Raw genomic sequence first — 8,420 nt, 5'->3', positions numbered from 1 at the left:
GCGCTCCCAAAATGTCCTTGCCCTTAGCTGAAAACTGCTCCAGTACTCTTAGCTCTTTCTTGTATTAAAGCCTACAAGTCAGTGGGCAATGCACTAGTGATGGAGAAACTGACTTAGGTCTGGTTCTGCATATAGCTACACCTAGTCTTTATCAGCATTGGGACCCAGGTGGAGTTCAAATGAATCCTTTTTCACATCTTGTTAACAAGATGTGCTTAACAAAGGTCAAGAACAGGAATTGTCCTTCCTTACTTTGCTACTGTAATCATTCTTCCATTCAAAAAATATGTATTGAGGCCGGGTGCAGTGGTTCATGCCTGTAATCCCAGCACTTTGGGAGGCTGAGGTGGGCAGATCACTTGAGGCCAGGATTTCAAGGCCAGCCTGGTCAACATGGCGAAACCCTGCCTCTACTAAAAACACAAAAATTAGCCAGGCATGGTGGTGGGCACCTGTAATCCCAGCTACTAGGGAGGTTAAGGCAGGAGAAATTGCTTGAACCTGGGAGGCGGAGGTTGTAGTAAGCCGAGGTCGCGTCACTGCACTCCAGCCTGGGCAACAGAGTGAGACCCTGTCTCAAAAAAAAAAAAGTATTGAGCACTTAGTATGTCCCAGGTATTATGCTTGGCGCTGCATATAAAGCAGTGAATAAGAGGGACCAATTCCCTGCTCACACGGTGCTTTCATTCTAGTGAGGAGAGACAGATTTAAACAAGCAAACACAGGTGGAGCGCGGTGGCTCACGCCTGTAATCCCAGCATTTTGAGAAGCTGAGGCAGGTGGATCACTTGAGGCCTGGAGTTTGAGACTGGCCTGGGCAACACAGTGAGAACTTGCCTTATAAAATACTAAAAAATAAAATAGCTGGGCGTGGTAGTGCATGCCTGTAGTCCTAATTACTACAAGGCTGAAGTGGGAGGACGATTTGAGCCTAGGAGTTTGAAGCTGCAGTGAGCTATGATTGCGACACTGCATTGCAGCCTGGGTGACAGAGTGAGACCTTGTCTCTAAAACAAAAACAAAACTCCAAACAAACACATAACCAAGATAATTATATACTATGTTAAATGCTGCACAGGAAGTAGGATACTGCTTTGATGGAGAATGAAGGGAGTGAGCTACTCTCAATAGGGTGGGAGGGAAGGATTCTCTGAGGAGCTGGCATCCGGGCTGAGCCCAAGCATACCTACCATTTATTGATTATCTCCTATGTGTCAGCCATGTCATTAGGTAACTTTCAAATACCTTACATTTAATCTTCCTGTGAAGTATGTCATATCTTTTCCATTTTTCAGATGAGAAAACAGAGGCTTAAAGGGGTAACAGCAGACAGTGTTGACACCTGCCTCATAGCCCCTCATCCCTTCTCTGAGTTCCTTGCCAGTGTGGTAGTTTTCAGCATGCTCAGGGCTCCACCACACAAGAGGCTGCTTCTCTTGGCTTCCTTGCCTGAGAGCTTTCTTAGGTATCTATGAACCAGGAGGAACAGGCGTGTTATGTACCCCAAGGGCAACCTTCAACCATCGAGAGAGTTGGTGCCTAAATGCCCAACCTCCTCATCTTCACATAGGACAGTCTTTTCTCTCTTTCTTTCTTTTTCTTTCTTTCTTTCCTTCCTTCCTTTCTCTTTCTTCTTTCTTTCTCTCTCTCTTTTTTTTCCCCTTCCCCTTCTTCTTCCCCTTCCTTTCCCCTTCCCTCCCCTCCCTTCCCCATCCTTCCCTTCCCTTTAAATTAAGAAACAGGGTCTGGCTCTGTCGCCCAGGCTGGAGTGCAGTGGCACAAATATTGCTCACTGCAGCCTCAAACTCCTGGGCTCAAGCGATCTCCCCATCAAATACGATGATTTCACACTGTCTCTCAGAAGGTTTCCAGCAGAACTGCGCCCAGGTGCTCCTGGCAGCAACCCGCACATTCATGCACCCTTTATTACCTTTTCTCTTCCCGGTCTTACTTTCTCCACGCCCTACTTCTGCTTCCTGAAATTACCTCCGCAATTTAGTTCCAGCACCTGAGTCTCAGGATCTGCTGATGGGAGAACTCAAGCTAAGACTAAGTGACTTGCCCAAGGCCACCCAACCTAGTGGCAGAACTGAAATGTGCAGCCAGGTCTGCCTGGATCACATTCCACAATCCTCACTGCTGTACCCCATGACAGCAAGCCTGAGATGGAGCTAAGCCTTTTATTTATTTTATATATATATATACATATATATGTGTATATATATATGGAAAAACTATGTATATATATAGTTTTTTCTTTCCAACTTTTAAGTTTAAGGGGTACATTTGGAGCCTAAGCTTTTTAGTCTGGCTCAAGGCCCTTCACATCCTGACCCTAGCTGATCTTTTTTGACTTATCTCCCACCTCCTCATTCTTGGTCACCCCTTGCTCCAGGGACAGCAAACTGCTTGGGAACATAACGTTCTCCAACCCTGCTATGCCCTGTCACCCCTGCATATCTTTGCAAATGCTGTCTTCTCTGCCAAAATATGGGTTGAATCTGTGTGGTCCAGACAGTAACCAACCTGGCCCCACTCCACCCAAAGAATGCCAAATGCCAGTGTCCAGCCCTGGGAAGGAACATGTTTGTGCCAAGTGCTCGGCACACCTGAGCTCATTCAGTTGGCACAATGATTCTGAGAGGTCAGTAGCTCCACCCCCAGTTTGCAGGTTCAGAAACCAAGATACGCAGAGGCCAGGTGACTTACCCAAGGTCTTACAGTTAATGGCTGGCACAACAAGGATTAAACTCAGATTTCCCTGTTCTGCTACCATACCTTGATGCCTGGCTGTAGGGAAGGGATAGGAACTGGGTTCTCTGAGGCTGCTCTCACATTCCCTGTCTGCCGAGCCTAAGTGTAGACATGGGGGGCATCTGCCAAGGCAGCTGCCAGAGCCCTAGCTAGGAGAAGGGACTATGGAGCCCAGAAGGAGGCCAGGCTGAGGGGGCTTCCTGCAAGGAAAGGAGCTGGTCATCCTGCTCACTCCCACCTGGGAGGGGGAAGCATTACCCTTTCTGCTTTCTGGCTCCTTCCAGGCCTTTGGGAGTTTACTTGGCCTCAACAATGTCCTGCTTCCCAGAATCTCTCATCAAAAATGATTCTTGGAAACTGGGCCAGTTCGGGGATGCCTAGAGGCCAAGGCAGGCCTGAATTCCTGCTCTTAATGTTCTCTTCCTGGCTCCCAGCGTTGTAATCATCAGGTCTATCAAATGCCTGGTAAAGGCTTGCCAGCCTGCAGAACATGAGCTGATTTGGTGAGCACCAAGTTCTCAGTAGTTTTGGAGAAATTGGATGGGTTGGAATGGGAGTGGGGGTGGAAACCTTGCCAGCAATATCGTGCCAATCTCTGCTTAAAATTTCTAGGGATACTGCTTAGCCTGACATAGCACTGGTTTTGGGTACAGGGGCAGGGCAGAGAGGTTGGCAGCAGATGGGGTGCAGCATGTGTAGTAGGGTAGGGCATTCTTAGGTCCCCAGGGGTGTGTTTTCCTTCCATGATCAGATCCCATCGTAGGCGGCAATGCCTGCTGCGAGCCTAAGAAAATTATACAAACATGGCAGGTAAAGTGGGGTCAGGGGACCCAGGGTGGGGGCAGGAGGGATGAGGGGCAGTGGGCGAGGCTAGAGGGGAGGGAGGTATAGAGAGGCCTCTGCTGCAATAACTGTGAGCCCTGGCCAGTGATGAAGTCACCATTGTGCATTCTGAGTTCTGGGAACTAGGTGACGGAGTGTGTTCTAAGAATGGACTGAGGGCCGGGTGCAGTGGCTCATGCCTGTAATCCCAGCACTTTGGGAGGCTGAGGCGGGTGGATCACCTGAGGTCAGGAATTGGAGACCAGCCTGGCCAACATGGTGAAACCCCATCTCTACTAAAAATACAAAAAAATTAGTCGGGCGTATTGGCACCTACTTGTAATCCCAGCTACTCGGGAGGCTGAGGCAGAAGAAATCGCTTGAACCCGGGAGGCGGAGGTTGCAGTGAGCCGAGATCGTGCCATTGCACTCTATCCTGGGCGACAGAGTAAGACTCTGTCTCAAAAAATAAATAAATAAATAAATAATAATAAAAAGAAGGAACTTAGGCCAGGCAAAATAAGATAAGATAAAATAAAATAAAATCCCTCTGGGATTGCTTGCAGCCTCCACAACAGAAGTTGCAGGCCTTACAGAAGCCCTCCAAGATCTGGATCAATTTCCCTCAGCCAGGCAGATTCACACCCCCTTCACACCCAACGTGACCAGCCAGTCCCTCGACACACATGCGCTCAGCCACCTCCGTGCATTTCATACCCAACATGACCAGCTGGTCCCTTGACACGTGCGCTCAGCCACCTCCGTGCATTTCACACCCAACGTGACCAGCAGGTCCCTAGACACATTTCACACCTAACGTGATCAGCCGGTCCCTAGACACCCGTGCGCTCAGCCCCTTTCATGCATTTGTTTGTGCTGCCCTTCTCCCGTCTGCTTCCTGTCTCATCCTTCAAACCCAGTGAGATGTCACTTTCTCTGGGATGTCCTCCTTGCCTGATTGCTCTGTGTTCCCAGGTGCTTCTCTAACACTTGTTGGCATCCCCAGGACAGTACACATAACCCTGCAGTGAAGTGACCAGGGTGCAGGTCTGCCTTCGCATGTGACCGTGGGCTCCTAGAGGGCGAGAGTACCTTCTTATTCATTTATGTGGGCCTAGCACTGCACCTGGCATGGCGGGTATTGGTTAAAAGATGATGGGCCAGCCCAGGTAACATGGCAACACCATGTCTCCACAGAAAATTTTTTTTTGAAACAGAGTCTCACTCTGTTGTCCAGACTGGAGTGCAATGGCCTCCTGGGTTCAAGTGATTCTCCTGCCTCAGCCTCTTGAGTAGCTGGGACTACAGGCATGCACCACCACACCACAGCGGGATAATTTTTGTATTTTTAGTGGAGACAGGGTTTCACCATGTTGGCCAGGCTGGTCTCAAACTTCTGACCTCAAGTGATCTGCCCACTTCAGCCTCCCAAGCGCTGGGATTACAGGCGTGAGCCACAGAGTCCGGCTCCACAAAACTGGAAAAAAAAAAAAAAAATTAGTCAGGTGTGGTGGTGTGCACCTGTAGTCCCAGCTACTCGGGAAGCTGAGGTGGGAGGATCGCTTGAGCCCAGAAGGTAGAGGCTGCAGTGAGCCATGATTGCTCCATTGCACTCCAGCCTTAGTGACAGAGCAAAAGTCTGCCTCAAAAACAACAACAACAACAACAACAAAAGAATGAGGGGCTGAATAAGAGGCATAAATGCCTTCAAGGTTCAACCAAGTCAGTTAAATTGGCCTGAGACAATAGGGAGCAGGAGGGACAAACTGGACAGTGAATGACTTGTGTGAAGGGATTCAAACTCAATGAAAGAAAATTGGGGAGAGGGTGGCAGCCCGTGCCTCTAATCCTGGCTACTCAGGAGGCTGAGGCGGGAGGACCGCTTCAGCCCAGGAGGTCAAGGATGAGTGAGCTATGATCATACCTATGAATTGCTATGTTACTCCAGCCTGGGCAACAGAGTGAGACCCAGCCTCTACATTAAAAAATAATGGGACTGAGAGTGGTGGCTCACGCCTGTAATCCCAGCACTTTGGGAGGCAAGGCAAGCAGATCACCTGAGGTCAGGAGTTCAAGACCACCCTGACCAACATTGTAAAACCCCATCTCTACTAAAAATACAAAAATTAGCTGGGTGTCGTGGTGAGTGCCTGTAGTCCCAGCTACTCGGGAGGTGGAAGTTGCAGTGAGCCAAGATTGCGCCACTGCACTCCAGCCTGGGCAACAGAGTGAGATTCTGTCTCAAAAAAAAAAAAATAATAATAATAATAAAATAAAATAAAAAATAATGTCAGCCACATGTGGTGGCTTACACCTGTAATCCCAGCACTTTGGGAGGCCAAGGCGGGTGGATCACCTGAGGTCAGGAGTTAGAGACCAGCCTGGCCAACATGGTGAAACCCCGTCTTTACTAAAAATACAAAATTATCTGAGTGTCGTGGTGCATGCCTGTAATCCCAGCTACTTGGGAGGCTGAGGCATGAGAATCGCTTGAACCCAGGAGGTAGAGGTTGCAGTGAGCCAAGATCATGCCTCTGCACCCCAGCCTGGGCAACAAGAGTGAAACTCCATCTCAAAATTAACAAATAAATAAAAAGTCATCAGGCTCCTGTTCTTAGGGTCCTACAGTCAAGATATTATTTTTTTAAAAAAAGAGAAAGAAAATTGGTGGGTGAAACATAGTCTCTGATAAAACAACAATATGCTAGCATTTATTGTATGCTTACTCTTTGTTAAGAAATACAGCTCCGTGGTTCCAAGCGTGGACTCTGGAAACAGGCTGCCGGGTTTGAGTCCCGGCTTTCCTGCCTGTTAGCTGTGACACTTTGGTCATGTCATTTAACCCCTCTGAGCCTCAGTTTCCTCATCTGCAAAATAGAAAGTGTAACAATATCTACCTTAGAGGGTTGTGAGGATTCGAAGAGTGAATAGTAAACAAAAAGCACATAAAATAGTGTCTGGCCCATGGAAAACCTCCAGGAAGTGTTGGCTGTTATTATTCCTTGATAGTGAGTGTTCATGGAAGGCCTGGCTGAGAAGGTGACCATAAACTGAGCCCTGGACATGAGAAAGGGGCCACCCCTGCTGAGCTCTGGGTGATGACGTTCCAGGCAGAGGGAACATCAGAGGAAGGCCCCTGAGGCTCTGCTGGGTGTGAGTGCAGGAAGAAGGCAGTGGGGCTGGAGGCCCGAGCAAGAGAGGGCAGAGGCGAGGTCCTGGAGGAGAGAGAGGGGCCAGTGCTTGGCGGGCCTTCTATCCCGTGGGAAGAAGTCTGGATTTTATTCTAAGTATGATGGAAAGCATTATTATTATTATTATTATTATTATTGTTGTTGTTGTTGTTGTTGTTATGGCTTATTATTGTTTACGTATGGTGAGGCCAGGAGATCAGGAGATGACTACCATTGAAAAGAAGTTTGTAGCCGGGTGCACTGGCTCACACCTATAATCCCAGCACTTTGGGAGGCTGAGGTGGGCGGATCACGAGGTCAAGAGATTGAGACCATCCTGGCCAACATGTTGAAACTCCGTCTCTACTAAAAATACAAAAATTAGCTGGGCGTGGTGGTGGGCACCTGTAATCCTAGCTATTCAGGAGGCTGAGGCAGGAGAATCACTTGAACCCGGGAGGCAGAGGTTGCAGTGAGCCGAGATCACGCCACTGCACTCCAGCCTGGGTGAGACAGACTCTGTCTCAAAAAAAAAAAAAAAAAAGAAAGAAAGAAAGAAAGAAAAAAAGAAGTTTGTTACACTCACAGATCCCAAAGGGGGCGTGCTATGCTATGGGAAACACATGAGGAAACACCAGGGTCTGTCAGGTGGCAGGGGGGAAAAAGGGTGGGCAAGAGCCTTTAGTGTGGTTTTGATACCAACCACAGGTTCTTGGGCTGCCAATGCAATAGAAATTGACATGAGGCCAAAAGAGTTTAACCAGACAAGGCTTCATTGGAGCTTATGCCTCAGCATAAGGGAGGCAGCACAAGATAGCGAGAGAATTCCCTGGCTGACTCTCTGAAAAGAGCTGGCTGGGATTTTTTATTAGGCAAAGCATGGGAAATGATAGTGGGCAGGTTATGCAGGCTGGGCTGGACAAAGCATGTGAGAGGTAGGAGATGCAGGTCAGCACATCTGGTTGGATAGTGTTCTTGAGTAATGGGCCACTTGGTGGCGGTCTGGCCATCAGCAACAAACCTGTAAATCAGTTATTCTACAACAATATAGAATGATGACTTTCTTTTTTTATTTTTATTTTTTGAGTCGGAGTCTCGCTCTGTCACCCCAGGCTGGAGTGCAGTGGCGCGATCTCGGCTCGCTGCAAGCTGCGCCTCCCAGGTTCACGCCATTCTCCCGCCTCAGCCTCCCGAGTAGCTGGGACAATAGGCGCCTGCCACCACGCCCGGCGAATTTTTTGTATTTTTTTAGTAGAGACGGGATTTCACCGTGTTAGCCAGGATGGTCTCGATCCCCTGACCTCATGATCCGCCCACCTTGGCCTCCCAAAGTGCTGGGATTACAGGTGTAAGCCACCATGCCCGGCCGAGTGATGACTTTCTTTGTTTGGCTAAAGCCTCGGCGTTAGCGGGTATGGTGTCAGCGAGGTAATGGTGTGGGTTTTATGATCAGTGAGAATGTGTGAAAGAATGCTCTAGTGGGGGTGAGCTGAAGCCAAACCCCATTCCCACTCTGTCTAGCGTCCTTGGAAAGGAACGGGCAAGGCAGGGTAAGCAGGCTTAGCATTTTCTAGTTTGAACACTGTCAGCTCAGGGGATAGGGGCTTTCCCTAGTAGTCTGGTACCTGGCTCTGGGGTGATGAGGGCAGGAGAATCATGGCCCTGAGTGTGAGA

At 48.9% G+C, this 8,420-nt stretch overlaps 1 non-coding gene across 1 annotated transcript; it reads left to right on the top strand.

The window, feature by feature from the left end:
* The first annotated feature begins 3,675 nt into the window (after window positions 1-3,675).
* On the top strand, window positions 3,676-3,758 carry LOC129023787 (small Cajal body-specific RNA 18). Its single transcript, XR_008496926.1, has one exon. It is a non-coding gene; the product is annotated as a small Cajal body-specific RNA 18 (non-coding RNA).
* Window positions 3,759-8,420: the final 4,662 nt, after the last annotated feature.

The sequence above is a fragment of the Pongo pygmaeus genome, chromosome 1 (assembly GCF_028885625.2).
Source record: "Pongo pygmaeus isolate AG05252 chromosome 1, NHGRI_mPonPyg2-v2.0_pri, whole genome shotgun sequence".
Classification (NCBI taxonomy): Eukaryota; Metazoa; Chordata; class Mammalia; order Primates; family Hominidae; genus Pongo; species Pongo pygmaeus.
The sequence above is the reverse complement of the archived record's forward strand: the minus strand, read 5'-3'. Positions and strand labels throughout refer to the sequence as shown.